This window comes from Phoca vitulina, unplaced genomic scaffold (genome assembly GCF_004348235.1).
Source record: "Phoca vitulina isolate PV1807 unplaced genomic scaffold, GSC_HSeal_1.0 scaffold2, whole genome shotgun sequence".
In the NCBI taxonomy this organism is placed as follows: domain Eukaryota; kingdom Metazoa; phylum Chordata; class Mammalia; order Carnivora; family Phocidae; genus Phoca; species Phoca vitulina.
In genome coordinates, this window is record NW_022589705.1 from 93,335,040 (window position 1) to 93,352,295 (window position 17,256).

Below are 17,256 nucleotides of genomic sequence, written 5' to 3' on the forward strand. Positions count from 1 at the left end.
TCCCTGCTGAGCATGGAGCCCCACACAGGGCTCAATCTCACAATCCTGAGATCATGAACTGAGCTGAAGTCGCACACTTAACCAACTGAGCCACCCAGGTGCCCCTCAGAATGTTTTTGAAAGAGAAAAATAATGGAGTAAATTTTGTTCTTGTACATATTAATATTGATGATAAAGATAGAGAAATTAAAATGTTGTGGCACTTGTGTAAGAGTGTATAGGTCAATAAATACAACAGATACCCCTGAATGAGACCTTGTTACACTAAAATTTAATATATAATAAAGGAAGCAAAACAAACAAATGGGGAAAAACTATTTGAAGAACATTTGTGGGAAAACTGATGTTTGAAAAGAGTGTCACTTCATATCATTTCATTAAATTCAGGAATCAAAGAGTTAAAATAAAACATAAACCATATACTAAAATAAAATGTGTGTGAATATTTAACTTATTGCTGGTTTTGTGTTTGTGGATAAACTACTGAACCTTTCTCATTAGTTTCTTTCTCAAATGCAAGAAGATAATAAAAAAAATACCCACCTCACAGGGTTCTTGTGATTAAATAAAGGCATTTAGCCCATTGCCTGACACATAATCACCCCTCAATAAATGTTAGCTGTTGCTGTTGTTGTTACTATAATTATTATTATTCAATAATTATGGGAAAGGAATCTCTTTCATAAAAATAATAGAGAAGTTATTAGAAGATTGATAGATTTGATTATGTGAAAATAATCACTTTTATATATTAAAAACATAAAAGGCAAGGAACAATGGGGAAAATGTTTGCAAACATGACAAAGAATTAATATTCTTAATATATAAAGGGCATTTAAAAATCAATAAGTAAAGCTCTAATATCCCAGCAGAAAATAAAGGATTGAATAAACATTTTTGAGAAGAAATAAACATATTTTAGAAGTTCAACTGTGTTATTAATCAAATAAAGGCAAATGAAAGTAATCTGAGAAAGTGGTCTTGTTCCTGTTTTGTTGTTTTTTAGGGACCAGACACATTTAGTATATTAAGACAGATACTCTCAGTCCCTGGTGAAGGAATTGGTAAGACCATGTGGAAAACTATTGCTATGTATCAAGAGTCTTAAAAAAAATCATACCCTGTGATTTAATACTTCCTCATTTCAGGAATCTATTTTGAAGGAATATCAGACATCTCTGTTTTTTTTTTTTTCTAATTCCTAAAAATAAAAATTAAGAAAGAAAATAAATTAAGTACTCATCTCAAGAAGGTAAAAGAAGAACGTCAGAAAAATCCAAACAGGGGCGCCTGGGTAGCTCAGTTGTTAAGCGTATGCCTTCGGCTCAGGTCATGATCCCAGAATCCTGGGATCAAGTCCTGCATGGGGCTCCCTGCTCAGCGGGGAGCCTGCTTCTCCCTCTCCCACTCCCCCTGCTTGTGTTCCTTTTCTCGCTGTGTCTCTCTCTGTCAAATAATGAATAAATAAAATCTTTAAAAAAGAAAAAAGAAAAATCCAAAGTAGATGAAAGGAATTCTGCAGAAGAATGTTATAAATTTTCCAGTGGCCAAATTTTCTTGCAGGTCTTCTTACTGTAAATTTTACTTTTATTGTCCTCTGGTCAGAGAAGGGGGTGTTATATGATTTCTGCCCATGGACTTTGAGACTTTTCTTTGTGGTCAATTTACCTAACTTTTTATAAATGTACTGAAAAATTGAATATTACCTGTTTTGTGGGTACAAAATTCTTTTTTTTTAAAGATTTTATTTATTTATTTGACACAGAGAGAGACATAGAGAGAGAGGGAACAAGCAGGGGGAGTGGAAGAAGGAGAAGCAGGCTTTCCACTGAGCAGGGAGCCCGATGCGGGGCTCGATCCTAGGACCTGGGATCATGACCTGAGCCGAAAGCAGACACTTAATGGCTGAGCCACTCAGGCACCCCGGTGGGTACAAAATTCTATATATTTATATACCACACAAGTTTATTCATTGTTATCCAATTATTTCACATTGTTATTTATCTTGTGACTGTTGGTATATTAAATTCTGAACTATGTTAATGTCTTCAACTGTACAGTTTTAAATTCTTCTTTTATTTCTAATAGTTTTGCTTTATATAATTTTATAAAATGTTTTCAAATGCATAAAGTTTCACTGATCATTATGTCTTCTGGGTGGAGTGAACTTTGTAATGGTATAAACTGACCATTCTTTTTAATATTTTCTAACCTGGAATTTCTAATCTGCCAAATATGAATACTGCCAATTCTGCTTCTTTTGGATTGCATTTGCTTCACTACGTCTGGCCCAACCCTTGTTTTCAATTTTCCTATGTTGTTTCATTTCAGGTGTTTCTCCTGTAAACAGCATAAAACTGGCCTTTGTTTTTTCCTCAGGTTGTAGTGGGTCTGTGATCTGTTGTTTAATAGAGGACTGTTTTAATCCCATGAATATTTATTGTGTTCACTGCCTCTAATTTTATAGTTTTTGTTTTTCCTTTCCTGATCTTTGTTGATCTGATCATCTTTTCTTCCCTCTGAATGTAACTTAAAAGTTCTAAATCCTATTTTCCTCTAGTCTAATAAGAATGAGCCCTGTTTTTTTAAAAAATTGAGAGGTAATATACCAGTTACTCTTATGTACACAGCTTGAAGAATTTGTACACATGAATATACTGTACAAATATACACTCAGATGGAGACCCAGAACATTTCCTAGTATGTCTAAAGGCAGCCCTTCCCATCCACACCCTCATCAAGGCAACACTATTACTCTGATCCTTAATATTAGTCTTCCCTGTTCTGGAACTTCATATAAATGGCATCTATTCTTTTACATCTGACTTCTTTGACAAAATGCTTTAAGATTCATCCATTTGGTTGCACAAAGCAGTAATTGATTCTTTTTTCTTTCTGTGTAATATTCTATTATGTGTCTACACCACAAATTACCCATTATTCTGCTGATGGACATTTCCCCCCAAGTTTGGGCTATTTTGAATAGAAATGAAAACTGCTATATATATTCATGTACATGTCTTTTCATGCATATATATATATATATATATATATATATATAAACACATACATACACTCATTTCCTTTGGGTCTATACCTAGTCCTGGAATTGCCAGGTCACAGAACAAGGATTTATCTAACTTTAGTGGAAGTGATAGTTTTTTCAAAGTGGGTGCACTCCTACCAGCAATGTGTGAGGGTTACAGCTGCTCCACATTCATGTTGCACACTTAGTATTCTCACTTTTTAAATTTTAGTCATTCTGGTGGGCATATAATGGTGACTTGCTGCGGTTTGAATTATATTACCCCAGTAAGTAATGATGTTAAGGCATTTTTTTATAAGCTCATCAACCATTTAGAAATGCTCTTTAATAAAACATCCGTTCAAAGCTTCTGAACACTTTTTTTTTTAATTTTATTTGAGAGAGAGAGTAAGAGAGAGAGTGTGAGCAAGCACCGGCAGGGGGAGGGGCAGAAGGGGAGGGAGAGGGACAAGCAGCCTCCGTGCTGAGCGCAGAGACTGACTCAGGGCTCAATCTCACAAACCTGAGATCATGACCCTGAGATCATGACCTGAGCTGAAACCAAGAGTTGGACACTTCACTGTGCCACGCAGGTACCCCTTCTGAACACTTTTTAAAATTAGGTTATTTGACTTTTTCTTACTGATTTGTAGGAGTTCTTTATACATTCTAGATACAAGACCTCTGCCAAATACATATATCATGAATACCTTTTCCCGGATGTATTGCTCTCACTGTTACTGTTTCATAAATAGAAGTTTTTACTTTTGATGTAGCTTTTTTTTTTTCTTTTCATAGTAGTAGGTTTTGTGGCCTAAATAAGAAATCTTTGCTTACTCAAAGACTAAGAAGATACTCTATGTTTTTCTAGAAACTTCACAGATTTACCTCTATTGTTTATGTATGTCGTGAGATAAGAGTCAAAGTTGATTTTTTCACATGAGTATCTGATTCCAAAACCATTTTTTGGAGCAATGGCACGTTCTGTTAACTTATTTATTCATCAACATATATCATAGAGAGCCTACTAAATCAGACACTATGTTACAAATCAGTAAACAAGAAAGATATCATTCTTATCCTCATGGAATCTAGTAAGCAGTTTAACAAGTTGGGTCTGTCAGCCCTTAATTTCAGAAAATTTTTGATCTGAGGAAACAACTGACTAAAATCTCTAACTTGTGTCCAGTATCTAGCCACCTGATTGTACTAAATTAATTAAACTCCATGTTCTGCTTCAATTTTTCCAAATATAATACAGAATGATGGTATTTAAGGAAGGAGCATGAAGAAAACTTACTCCTTTTGATATTCTTCTGATTATGAAAGTAATATTCCAAAACCGAAAACTTTAACACAGAAAAGCTGAAAGAAGCCAAATGAGAAAAATCACCTACATGCCTACCATCCAGAAGCAATTACTGTTAATATGTTGAACATAAAATTAAATCACATCCTAGCCAGAGATTTTAGTTATTTATACAGTGAAAACTCTGTAGAGTCAAAATAGCTCTTGAAATCCCTTTTAAGGGAGACTTCCAGCTGGACAGGGCAGCTTGAAGCACACAGCTCTGATTGTTATTTTAACTCATTCTACATTAACATGATAAAAAGGATTCATGCCCAGGGACCTTCCAATTAGTTTTTTTTTACAGCCTCTGTCTTAAATATTAGACAGCAAAGGATCGCCAGACATTTAAAGGAAATCTTGAAAATGAAAATCAGAGCCCTGAAAACATAATAAAAAAGAACTGAGGAAACAAATTATTTAGACAACAGGAAAAAATAATAATAATATTCTCAGAGAAAAAAAGAGATGCTGCATCCAAGAAACAAGAACAGAATGCCAGAGAAAAAGAACACTCGGAGAAAAAGAAGACACTTAAAGATCTGAGCAAAACAAAAACAAACGAAAAACCCTTTTTCAAGAGAAATATTGGAAGATAAAATTATTAGAAGATAAAATATTGGAAGGAACTATTCACAAAGTAGGGCAAAAAAACCAAAAAGATGGAAAACAGGAAAGAAAAAGTTTTTAAAAAATATTTGAGAGTCAACCCGGGATATCTAACATCCAACAGGAATTCTTGGAAAACAAAACACAGAACACAAAGGAGAGAAAATTATTAAAGAAATAGTATAGGAACATTCCACAAAGCTAAAGGATATGAGTTTTCTAATGAAAAGGTCAGCGAATGATGAACACAGTGAGTGGGGAGCGGGGGGAGCTCCCTAATGCACAGGGAAAATTTCAGTGAAATTCAGAATATGTAGAATAAAGGTAAGAAGTAAACCCTTCAGGGGCACCTGGGTGGCTCAGTTGGTTAAGCGTCTGCTTTCAGCTCAGGTCATGATCCCAGAGTCCTGGGATCAAGCCCCACATGGGGCTCCCTACTCAGCAGAGAGTCTGCTTCTCCCTCTTCCTCTGGCCCCCCCCCCCCCCCCCCCCACTCATGTGCTCTCCTCTCTCTCAAATAAATAAAATCTTAAAAAAAAAAAAGAAGAAGAAGAAGAAGTAAACCTTTCAGAGGGAAATAAACAGTTCACAAAGAAAGGATCAGGAATCTGAATGGCATCAGACTTCTCAACAGCAACACTGGAAGGTTAGAAGACAATAGAATGCACCCTCAAAATTCTGATGCAACATTATTTCCAATCTAGAATTTTAAACCCAGCCAACCTAAAAATGAAACATGAAGGTAAAATTAAGAACATTTTCAGAAATACTAGGTCTAGGGGCGCCTGGGTGGCTCAGTCATTAAGCGTCTGCCTTCGGCTCAGATCATGATCCCAGGGCCCTGGGATCGAGCCCCGCATCGGGCTCCCTGCTCGGCAGGAAGCCTGCTTCTCCCTCTCCCACTCCCCCTGCTTGTGTTCCCTCTCTCACTGTCTCTCTCTCTCTGTCAAAAAATAAATAAAATCATAAAAAAAAAAAAAAGAAAGAAAGAAAGAAAGAAATACTAGGTCTAAAAATGTTTACTCCCCTCCCCCCACATGCTTCTTAGGAAGCTTCTGAAGGATTTGTTCCACCAAACCAAAGAAGCAATCCAAGAAAGAACATGAAGAAGCCAGACAAGAAGAAATCGATCAGAAGAGAGAGATAAAGGGACTACCCAGAATAGTGGCAGAAGGATGACAGCTACACAGCAGATCTAGGGAGCAAAAAGTTCAGACTAGAGGGCGCCTGGGTGGCTCAGTCGGTTGGGTGTCTGCCTTCAGCTCGGGTCATGATCCCAGGGTCCTGGAATCTAGTCCCTCGTCTGGCTTCCTCCTCAGCGGGGAGTCTGCTTCTCCCTCTACCCCTCCCCCTTGCTCATGATCTCTCTCTCACTCTCTCTCAGATAAATAAAATCTTTAAAAAAAAAAAAGTTCATAGAGGGGAGGGGGGTGGGGGATGGATTAGCCTGGTGATGGGTATTAAAGAGGGCACGTTCTGCACGGAGCACTGGGTGTTATGCACAAACAATGAATCATGGAACACTACATCAAACACTAATGATGTAATGTATGGTGATTAACATAACAATATAAAATTTAAAATTAAAAAAAAAAGTTCAGACTAGAGCAGGAGAGCAAATGGCACTAAGAAAAAAATAAGTCACCTGATGTCTTTGATGATACTGAGGGGAATTACAGCTCCAGCAGAAATTCTGAGGATTACTTAGTAATAAGTACATAGAACATTAAGCAACCTGCCCCACCCAGAAATAGTAAAAACTTTTTTTTTTTTTTAGATTTTATTTATTTATTTGACAGAGAGAGACACAGCGAGAGAGGGAACACAAGCAGGGGGAGTGGGAGAGGGAGAAGCAGGCCTCCCGCTGAGCAGGCAGCCCAACATGGGGCTCGATCCCAGGACCCCGGGATCATGACCCGAGCCGAAGGCAGACACTCAACAACTGAGCCACCCAGGCGCCCCTAGTAAAAACTCTTAATAAATATTTCCTTAACATGATGGAAGGGTGGGGAGAGGCAGACAGACAGATGCAGGAGTACTTGTATATATGTGGGTTAGTGTCACTCTCCAAAGCTGACATCATGTTTAACAGGGAGACATAAATGCATTTCATTTAGAGCCAAGAATAGGACGAACATGTTCACAAAGCATCACATTATTTATCACTTTTCTGGAGGTATTAGCTGATGCCACTGAACAAGAAAAGAAGAGACAGAAACACTGTAAAGGAATAGGCAAAAATGTGATTTCCCAATAGTACCAGGAAAACTAATATGAGTCAACTAAAAAAAGAAGAAAAAACACCTTTTATAAACCATATAGTTACATGTTTACATTCAAAATTAGTACAGCTGACTCTGAACAATATGGGTTTGAACTGAGTGGATCCACTTACATGCGGTTTTTCTATCCGGTACTATAAATGAAATTTCTCTTCTTTATGATTTCCTTAATAACACTTTCTTTTTTCTAGTTTACTTTATTATAAGAATGCTATATAACATACAAAATATGTATTAATCAACTGTTACCAGTATGGCTTCCAATCAACAATAGGCTATTAGTAGTGAAGTTTTGGGGGAGTTAGAAGTTATACACAGATTTTCAAGCACAGGAGGGACAGGGGTGGTACCCCTAAACCCCACATTGTTCAAGGGTCAACTGTATATGAAAACACCTTTAAATTTAAAGTCTGGGGGCACCTGGGTGGCTCAGTTAAGCATCTGGCTCTTTGATTTCAGCTCCAGTCATGATCTCAGGGTCATGAGATGTAACCCCATGTCCAGCTCCGTGCTCAGCAGGGAGTCTGCTTGAGATTCTCTCTCTCCCTCTCCTTCTACCCCTTCCTCTGGTCACACTCTCTCTCAAATAAAATCTTTTTAAAAAACTAAAAATAAAAATAAATTTATTAAAGGCTGGATGGAAGACATAATGAAAGAACAGATACCACTCTAAGCAGCAACAAAAGACAAAATATCAGAACATAAATTTAGAAGTAAATGGGCAAAATCTATATAAAGATATTAAGCTATATTAAAGAAATCTTGAATACTTGGAAAGGATTACCTTATTCTTATATAGGAAGTCTCAATATTATAAAGATTTCATCTGTCCTAAACTAATCTATAAATGTAATGTGATTCCAGTATTTCAAATATCAACAGTCTTATGTTTCTTTTCTAACTAGTCAAGCTAATTTTGAAAATTATACAGAGAGTAATAAGAATAGCCATAAAAATTGTGAATAATTGAAAAGACAATGAGGGAAGATAAACCCTAATAGATAATAAAACATACTCTAAGATAGTATGACACTCGTACACAAAGAGACCAATCAGAGTAGATGCAAAGGAATCAGATGGAAACTCTACAATTGTAAAACACACTTAACTGAAATTAAGAACTCAACAGATAGTTTAACAGCAAATTGGATGCAGCAGAAGAGAGGATTAGTTAACTAGAAGATAGGTCAGTAAAAAGAAAGAAGAGGAAATGGATGGACAACACAGAATAGAGCATAAAAGACATATGGAATATGGAAAAAATGCTCTAACATAATTATAATTGGAGTCTAAGAAAGAGAACTGAACAAGAGCAAGGCAGAAGCCATATTTAAAGATATAATGGTCAATAATTTTATAAAGCTAACAAAAGGCAATCAAGCCACATATTCAAAGGCTCTATAAAACTCAAGCAGGATAACTATAAAGAAAACCACCTTAGGCAAATCACAGTAAAACTGCTTTAAAAATAAAAAGAAAAATCTTAAAAGCAGCTAGAGAAGAAAAAGACATATTACCTTCAAAAGGAGCAATAAGACTGATAAATGACAATGGGAGCCAGAAAATAATGAAATAACATCTTCAAAGTGCTGAAAGAAAACAGCTGCCAATCTAGAATTCTGTACCAGCAAGAACATATTTCAAAAGAAAGGATTAGAAAATCACCATTCAGCAATCCTCATAATAACTGATCTGAGGCAACTGATATGAGGATTCAGCAATCCCCACAATAACTGATTAAGAATCATTAATGGGTGGTAAAAAGAGTGGATGAAAGTTGATGAAAAATAGGATATTTACATAATCTCAAAGTATCTCCTCAAAAGATACTTATTAATTACAAAGGGAAAAAAATATTAACTTTACAGTGGAGAAACCTGGGAGGCACCACCTCAACCAACAGACTAAAGTGAAACCACCAACAGTGGGACAAACCAATGTCATACACCTCCTTACACGGTGCCCTGAGAACAACACAGTATCGCTGCCATGGTATTCCCACTCAAAGTGCAGCAACTAAATCTAGTCATCAGGAAACATCAGAAATCCAAGCTGAGGTACAGGGTGCAAAACTGTCCTGTATCCTACAAAAATGTCAAGGTTACAAAAGACAAAGCCTTTTGTGTTCCAAGTTAGAGGAGGCTAACAATGTAACAGCAGTCATAAGCAACTCATGATCATGGATTAGATGGTGGACCAGGAAAGAAATTTCTTTTTTGCTACAAAAGACATTATTAGGACAACTGACTATATTTGAACAAGGTGCACTGGTTACATAATAGAACTTTATCAAATTATTTTCCTGATTTTGATGCATGCACACACGTATCTATAGGAAGGGAGAGAGGAAGGGGAGAGGAAGTAGAGAGAAAGTATATATGGTGAAGTAAATGATAACATTTGAGGAATCTGGGTGAAAGATATATGGGAATTCATTGTGCTACTATTGCAATTTATTTAAAAATATGATTAAGGAGCGGCGACTGGGTGGCTCAGTCAGTTGAGTGACCAACTCTTGGTTTCGGCTCAGGTCGTGATCTCAGGGTCGTGAGATCAAGCCCCATGACAGGGTCCACACTCAGCACGGAGTCTGCTTGAGATTCTCTCCCTCTGCCCCTCCCCATGCTCGTGCACTCTAATAAATAAATAAAATCTTTAAAAAATATATTAAGTATTAAAAGAATCATTTCAAAATTAAAAAGCCTTTTAAAAACTGAAGAGAAATGAAGTCATTTTCAGACAGACAAAATCAGAGAATTCATCACTAGCAGACCTGCACTAAATGAAACACTCAAGCTCTTCAGACAGAAGGAAAATGATCCTAGACAGAGGGAAGAAATGCAGGAAGGTATGAGGAACAAAGGAAAAAACAAATATAAATAAATATTGACTGTATAAAACAACAATAATGTCTTATAGGGTTTGAAATCTATGTAGTATTAAACTACAAAAAATCCCACAACACAAAAGGCAGGAAGAGAGTAAATGGAAGTGAAATGGTCTAAGGAGCTAGCACGTTGGGAAGTGGTAAAGATCCTCACTGATTGAGACTTAAGTAAATTAAAGATGCATACTGCAATCTCAAGGTCAGTGGTTCTCAAACATTTTGATCTCCTGACCCCTTCACACTCTTAGAAACTATTAATGATTTCAAACAACTTTTGTTAGTAAATATCATATGTACTGATACTTACCATATTAGAAATCAAAACCAGAATACTAAATATATAAAACAAATATTAACAGATGCAAAGGGAGAAACTGACAGTAACACAATAGTATGGGACTTAACACCCCACTTATTTCAGTGGCTAGATCAACCAGACAGGAAATTAATAAGGAAACACTGGCCTTGAACAATGCATTAGACCAAATGGACTTGATAGATAGAAAGATAGATAGAGAGATAGATATAGAACATTCCATCCAAAACTACAGAATACACATTCTTTTCAAGTGCACATGGAACATTCTCTAGGACAGATCACATGTTAGGCCACAAAATAAGTCTCAATAAATTTAAGAAGATTGAAATCGTAGCAAGCATCTTTTCTTCCCACAATGCCATGAAACTACAAGTCAATTACAAGGAAAAAACTGGAAAAAAAAAACCACAAACATGTGAAGATTGAACAACATGCTACTAAACAATCAACAGGTCAATGAAGAAATCAAAGAAGAAATGAAAAACTACCTTGAGATAAACGAAAATAAAAACACAATGTTCCAAAATCTATGGGATGCAGCAAAAGCAGTTCTAAGAGGGAAGTTTATAGCAATAGAGGCCTACCTCAAGAAACAAGAAAAATCTCAAACAATCTACTTTACACCTACAGGAACTTAAAAAAAAGAACAAACGAAGCCCAAAGTAAGTAGATGGAAGAAGAAAATAATACAGATCAGAGCAGAAATAAATGAAACAAAAACTTAAGAAAAAAAAAAAAAGACTAATGAAACTAAGAGCTGGTTCTTTAAAAAGATAAAACTGATAACCCTTTAGCAAGACTCATTAAGAAAAAAAGAGAGAGGGCCCCCCAAAATAAAATCAGAAATCAAAGAGAAGTTACCAATACCACAGAAATACAAAGGATAAAAAAGACTACAAACAATTACACATCAACAAATTGAAAAACCTAGAAGAAATATTTCCTAGAAATATACAATCTTCCAAGACTGAATCAGGAAGATATAGAAAATATGAACAGCTGATTACTAGTAATGAAATTGAATCAATAATCAAAAAACTCCCAACAAACAAAAGTCCATGACCAGATGGCTTCACAGGTAAGTTCTACCAAACATTTTAAGAGTTGATATTTATCATTCTCAAACTGTTCCAAAAAACTCAAGAGGAAGAAATGCTTCCATGCTCATTCTATGTGACCAGCATTACCCTGATACCTAAACCAGACAAAGACACTACAAAACAAAACAAAAACAAAAAACAAAACAAAACCCACACACGCCAATATCCCTAACAAACAAAGGTACAAAAATCTGCAAAACTGAATTCAGCAATATGTTAAGAGGATCATAAACCATGATCATGTGGAATTTAATCCAGGGATGAAAAGATAGTTTGATACCTACAAATCAATCAACATGACACAACACATCAACAAAACAAAGGATAAAAATCAGATCATCTGGGACACCTGGGTGGCTCCGACGGTTAAGCATCTCACTCTGGTTTCAGCTCAGGTCATGATCTCAGGGTCATGAGATGAAGCCTGGAGTCAGGCTCTGCACTCAGTGCTGAGTCTGCCAGAGATTCTCTCTCTCTCCCTCTGCCCCTCCCCACCTTTCTCTCTCTCTAAAATAAATCTTTTTTAAAAAATCGGATCATCATCTCAGTAGATGTAGAAAAAGCACTTGACAAATTCAACATCCGTTTATGATAAAAACTCTCAACAAAGTAGGTAGAGAGCGAATGTACCTCAACGTAATAAAAGCCATATATTACAAACACCCACAACTAATATCATATTCTATAGTGAAAACTTAAAAGTTTTTCCTCTAAGATCAAGAAGAAGACAAGGATGCCCACTCTTGCTACCTGTAGTCAATACAGAATTGGAAGTCCTAGCCACAGCAATTAGGCAGGGGAAAGAAATAAACAGCATCCAAGTTGGTGAGGGAGAAGTAGAACTGTCACTATTTGCAGATGACATGATACTATATATAGAAAACCCCTAAAGCCTTCACCCAGAAACTATCAGAATAAACGAATTCAGTAAAGTTGCAAGATACAATAACAATATAGAAAAATCTGTTGTGTTTCTATACAACAATAACTACCAGAACAAGAAACTAAGAAAACAATCCCATTTGTAACTGCATCCAAAAGAATAAAACATCAAGGAATACATTAAACCAAGAAGGTAAAAGACCCATACTCTGAAAATTATGACATTGATGAAAGAAACTGAAGACAAGACAAATAAATAGAAAGATACACCATGTTCATGGACTGGAAGAATTAAGAATTAATATTGTTAAGGGGCACCTGGGTGGCTCTGTCACTTAAACATCTGCCTTCGGCACAGGTCATGATCTCAGGATCCTGGGATTGAGCCCTGCATTGGGCTCCATGCTCAGCAGGGAATCTGCTTCTCCCTCTCCCTCTGCCCCTCACCCCACCCCACTTGTGTTCTTTTTCTCTCTCTCTCAAATAAATAAATAAATAATCTTTTTTAAAAAAAGAATATTGTTAAAATGTCCATAGTACTCAAAACAATCTACAGAAAGCAATCCCTATCAAAACACCAGTAGGATTTTTCACAGAACTAAAACAAATAATGCTAAAATATGTATGGAACCACAAAAGGCCCTGAACAGCTAAAGCAATCTTTAGAAAGAACAAGCTGGAGGATATATCATTCTCCTAGATTTCAAACTATACTACAAAGCTACAATAATCAAAACAGTATGGGACTGGCACAAAAACAGACACAAAGATCAATGGAACAGAACAATGATCCCAGAAATAAGCCCACCATATATGGCCAATTAATCTACAATACAGAAGACAAGAATATACAATCAGGAAAAGGTAGTCTCTTCAATAAATGGTACCGAGAAAACTGGACAGCTACATGTAAAAAGATGAAACTGGACCACTTTCTTACACCATATACAAAAATAAATTCAATACGGATTAAAGACTTAAATTAAGGGTGCCTGGGTGGCTCAGTCGTTAAGCGTCTGCCTTCAGCTCAGGTCATGATCCCAGAGTCCTGGGATCGAGCCCCGCATTGGGCTCCTGCTTGGTGGGAAGCCTGCTTCTCCCTCTCCCACTCCTCCTGCTTGTGTTCCCTCTCTCGCTGTGTCTCTCTCTGTCAAATAAATAAAATCTTTAAAAAAAAAAAAGACTTAAATTAAGATCTGAAACCATAAAGCTCCCAGAAGAAAATAGGCAGTAAGTTTTTTGACACTGGTCTTAGTGATATTCTTCTAGATCCGTCTCTTCAGAGAAAGACAATAAAAGCAGAAATAAATGGCACTACATCAAACTAAAAAGATTTTACACAACAAAGGAAACCATCAAGGAAACAAAAAGAAAACCTACTGAATGGGAGAAGATATTTGCAGATGATATATCCAATAAGTGGTTAACATCTAAAACATATAAAGAATTTATATTAACTCAATATCAAAAAAACAAACAATCCAATTAAAAAATGGGCAGATGACCTAAAAATAGAGGTTTTTCCAAACAAAACATACAGATGGCCAACGGGCCCATAAAAAAGATGCTCAACATCACTAACCATCAGGGAAATGCAAATCAAAACCACAATGAAATATCACCTCACACCTGTCAGAAGGAAAGAACTAGTGTTGGCAAAGATACAGAGAAAATGGAACCTTCCTGCACTGTTGGTGGGAATGTATATTGGCGCAACCACTATGGAAAACAGTATAAAGATTCCTCAAAACATTAAAAATAAGCTATCCTACAATCTAGCAATTCCACTTCTAGGTGGTTTTCCGAAGAAAATGAAAACTCTAATTCAAAAAGATACATACACTCCTACGTTCATCACAGCATTATCTACAATAGCCAAGATCTGAAGCAAGCTAAGTGTCTACCAATAGATGAATGGATAAAGAAAATCTGATATATAAACAATAGAATATTACTCAGCCATTAAAAAAAATGAATGAAATCTTGCCATTTACGATAACATGGATGAACCTAGAGGATGTTAGGCTAAGTGAAATAAATCAGACAAAGACAAATACTGTATGATTTCACTTATACGTGGAATCTAAAAAATAAAGCAAGACTCACAGAGACAGAGAACTGATGGCAGCTAGAGAGAAGGGGGGGAGATGAACAAAATCAGTGAAGGGTATTAAGATGTACAACCTTCTAGTTATAAAATAAATAAGACACAGGGATATAATGTACAGCATAGGGAATATAGTGAATAATACTATAACAACTTTGTATGGTGACAGATGGTAACCAGCCTTATCCTGGCACCATTTCATAATGTATATAAATACTGAGTCACTATTTTGTACACCTGAAACTAATACAATATTGTATGTCAATTATTCTTCAATTAAAAAATCAAAAGGGGCGCCTGGCTGGCTCAATCAGAAGAGCATGCGACTCTTGATCTTGGGGCTGTGAGTTTAAATAAAAATAAAATATTTTTATTTAAAAATAAAAAATCTTTAAAAAGATATCAAAACTGAGAAATTTAAAAATAATTCATTTAAAAATAATAGCAATAAACTTATTATATGTTAATATGAATAACATTTTTATTTAAAAAAAAAGAACCTAACTAGGGGCTCCTGGATGGCTCAGTCAGTCCAAGTCTTGCTTTCGGCTCAGGTCATGATCTCATGGGTCATGAGACTGAGCCCTGTGTGAGGCTCCATGCTCAGCGGGGAGTCTGCTTGAAGATTTTCTCCCTCTGCCCCTCCCCCAACTTGCACGCACAATCGCGCTCTCTCTCTCAAATAAATCATCTTTAAAAAAAGAAATAACTAGTTTCCAGAACAAAAAATAATTAGTGAGAAGGATAGCACAAGTTAACTTTTCTGCAAATCTTTTATGTCTGGCTTAATAGAAGACAACTGGATTCTCATATCTGCTTCTGTATTCCATCTGTTGTGCTATGTTGAGTTGGTTAAAGCAAATGAAAATACAGACTAGTACAAATATATATTGCAAAAAGAGAGGAGTCTCTTATTTTTTTTTAAAGATTTTATTTTTTATTTGAGAGAGAGAGAGCGTGAGCACGGGTCAGGGGCAGAAGCATGGGGAGAGGGAGAAGCAGACTCCCCGCTGAGCAGGGAGCCCGATACAGGGCTCGATCCCAGGACCCCGAGATCATGACCTGAGCCAAAGGCAGAGAATTAACCTACTGAGCCACCCAGGTGCCCTGAGAGGAGTCTTTTAATAGCTTTCTCAGATAACTGTGGATATTCTTCTGTGATACTACACCAAAAACTCCACAAGTGGCAGTTTCTTAAGGATTCGCTGCAATGTGAAATCCTATCAATAAACTCTCATATCCTGTTCCATTAAAATTCATTGGTCTCTCTTGCACTTTGAATGGACATTTTACTCATGTGTAATTTTATAAAATCATGCATTGATCATTTAGGAAATACTGGTTCACTAAGGTATGCAGAGCTTCCAAACATTGACATACTTTTTATACACTATCAAAACAGCACACTCATTAGATCACCATGATCTCCTCAGAATTCATTAACTATGGGGAAACTGCCTAGTTCACGGTCGTGGATACATGTTTTTCCAAAATTCTAATTTCATTTGAAAGTTCAACTTTTATTACTGACAACAAATACTGTCAGTATGTTTTCCACAAAACAACAGGCTCACTTTATTCTTTTTTTGAGAAAATGTCTTCCAAATACTGAAGTCTGACTTTATCACAGTTTCTCTGTCATTCCCTCAAGTAAAAGTGATATCCAAGAAAAAAAGCAGCTACTTCAGCTCATAACTCAAACGATCACACAAGAACTTCTCCTCAGGCAACCACTCTGCTGCATTGGCAGAAGTACTCTATGCCTATTTCCTATTTCGTCACATGAATATTACAAAGATGCATACTCAAGTGGCAAGATTTAATAAAATTAATCATTTTTACTCTTTCATCAAGGACAGTCTTCAATGAAATGGCTTTTTTTTTTTAAACCGCAAGTGCATAGCAGTAAAAACTACCGCGAGAAGCCAGCAGTTTACCCAGCACTGCTCCTGCACTGTCACCGCAGAAGCCGACCCAGTGAGGGAGGTAAATAATGTTTCACTGCTGGCTATGAAGATCATTTTGACCTGACTCCCTGAAAGGGTTTTGGGGGGCCCCAGGGCTCTACAGACCTAAAACTTTGAAAACTTCTAACTTGATCTAAGGACAGAGAACTGGAAAGATAGCTCAAGCTTTCTTAAGCTCCTCAGGAAGAGAAATGTTGACGATAATAAGTTACAAACTAACTTAAAAACCATTTTTCTATATGAGAAACAATAAATGATAACCATAGCAAACTTCTTAAGAATCCAGTTTTTCACTGTAAGAAAAGATATAAATGCAAAGTAAGAGATGAAAGGAAAATCCTGTAATATTCAGTTTGAACTGTGTGTATATGTATATACATATGTATCATGTGAATAAAAACAAATAAAACCGTGTGTGTGTGTGTGTGTGTGTGAGAGAGAGAGAGAGAGAGAGAGAGAGAGAGAGAGACAGACTGTGTGTAAAACGAGTGTCCAGATCCCAGCTTCTAAGTAACATTCCTACTAAACAACACTTGAGGAAAATGTCTAATGCCTGGCTTAAGTCACAGACAGTAAAAGGTACACCTGAGACATTTGTGCCAAAAAGCAAGGGACCCAGGAGCTAACCTGAACAGGTGCCCACTCATCTAACTTGGAACAATGTGAGCATTAAAATGAAATATGGTAATAATGGACTATTCCGAACTAAAGAGTATATGGTGATACTCAA

General features: G+C 36.4%; 1 protein-coding gene across 1 annotated transcript in view; it reads right to left on the reverse strand.

The window, feature by feature from the left end:
* PEX14 (peroxisomal biogenesis factor 14) overlaps nucleotides 1-17,256 on the reverse strand; it is a 135,248-nt gene that overhangs the window by 45,065 nt on the left and 72,927 nt on the right. The window lies entirely within an intron of this gene.